We start from the raw sequence: 1,912 nt of genomic DNA on the forward strand, positions 1-1,912 counted from the left end.
GGAAACTTCACCCAGGAATCCCGCGTTTGCTTGTGCCCAGCTGCCCTGGTACCGCGGGAAGACTCCCACAAGCAAGGACAGTCTAAATTTGGGGTTTTCAGTCAGTGGAGCATCCTCAGGAGCGGAAGGATCCCGCTGAAAGCCAGCCGTCTGCTGCAAGGCAGTTGGGATAAGCCCGACCAAGAACAACTCCCCCCACCTCAGCGCAGTGCACTACAAGTATTCATTTCCCACCGATCCTCTGAGCTGGTTTGCCAACTTCACAAGCCCAGCCGTCCACTGGCAGCCCGGGAAGCCATGGTGGCCTCTTCCTGGCACACCGGGGCCGGGCTGGGGTGCCCGGAGCAGGGACTGACTCTGCCGAGTGTGAGTCAGAGCAGCTCCTGCTCCCTCCCCGGAGCCGCAGTGGCTGTGCAGGTCTAGCAGGAGTAAATATTAGTTCAAAAACCACCACCGCATATTTCAGCCAGGTACGGCTCCGAATGCTGCTGGCGGAGCAAACCTGGGGGAGTTTTTGGGGCTGGTGTTTATTTTCACGCCACTGTTTATTGCGGGTCAGGCGACCTTGGTCCAAGTATCACCCAAAGCTGGTGCGGAGCTGAGCTTCCTGCTTAGATATCCTAGATATTTGATGTCCAACAGCAGCAGGGATTCCAGTAACGCTGCTGGGTTACTTAATAATCACCACGCTATCACCACTGATTCATTACTCGCTCATTTAACTATTTTAATTCTTTGCATATTTACTTAAGTGGTTTCCCCAGCGCCGCTGTGACAGCCTCCACGATGACACCACTTCCCAGTTCTGGGGCTGAGCGGGGCCAAGGCGAGCGGGGTCATCCCATGGGGGCCCTCCAAGCGACAGTCCCGTGCGTGTTCCCAGCCGTGCAGGCTGTGCCTTCCAGTTCAGACCAGATTATTTTCACCCAGCTGGGTCTAAGGTTTCATAACCTTGCTCTGGTTAAAAATAGCCTCTGCCTACGATGCAACAGCAAACCCAAAGCACCCCGTGCCGTGAAGCAGGAGCATGAATCAGTCTGAAGCACCACGAGTTTATTCTCCTGCCAGAGGCTGACCAGGCAAAACGCCTTCCCCAAAAGAGCATCAGAAGCATTTACTCCATCTACTAATTTTTGGAAGGCCACAAAGAAAAACCCTTCTCAGATTTTTCTGTCAAGCTCTTATTTCTTGCTGGCAGCTTGAAAGGTAAATAAGAAACATTAGCAAATACATTTAAAGGTTATCTGACATGGCCCAAATGGAAGGAGGTTCTGAGGTACCCGGTGCAGACTGTGCTGTAACAAACATGAAAACAGCCAAGTGTGCTTTGTCTGGAACATCCTCTATTTGATTACACCTCATGAATAATTCACTCCAGGTTTCCATATTTGTCCTCCTGTAGGTACACGCTGTGCGTTACCTTGCCTGCTACACACACGCACGCGTTTCCTGCGCTGAATTATTAAAGGCTCGCCGGGAGCTGCAGAGTCTCTCCACACCGGGAACAAACACACTATCCCGACCAGCTTTTGCCAAGCAAGGTTGGACCAGACGATCCCTGAGGTCCCTTCCAGCCTGGCAGTCTATGATTCCATGACAATAAACTCTTCAACCTTGACCAGCCTCAGCTGCAAACTGCTCAGCAGGGCAAAAACAAAAAAATTCTGGTGGAAAAAAACCCAAACTAAAATAGGGTGATGATTGCTGATGAGTTTGCTGTAACAGATGACAAGACTCTGAGGTCTGTAGATGGCCGGGAAGGTTTTCTCTCCATCCCGCCGAGGCACGGCCATTCCAGGCGTTCGCAGGGCAGGGCTGCTTTAGGAAGGGGCTGGCTCTGTGTCACCCTCTTCCTACAGCAGCATTATGTAACTCAGAGGTGACAGACACTGGCGCGGGGAGGGGGGGCAAG

Source organism: Buceros rhinoceros, unplaced genomic scaffold, assembly GCF_000710305.1.
Source record: "Buceros rhinoceros silvestris isolate BGI_N320 unplaced genomic scaffold, ASM71030v1 scaffold22907, whole genome shotgun sequence".
NCBI classification, from domain to species: domain Eukaryota; kingdom Metazoa; phylum Chordata; class Aves; order Bucerotiformes; family Bucerotidae; genus Buceros; species Buceros rhinoceros.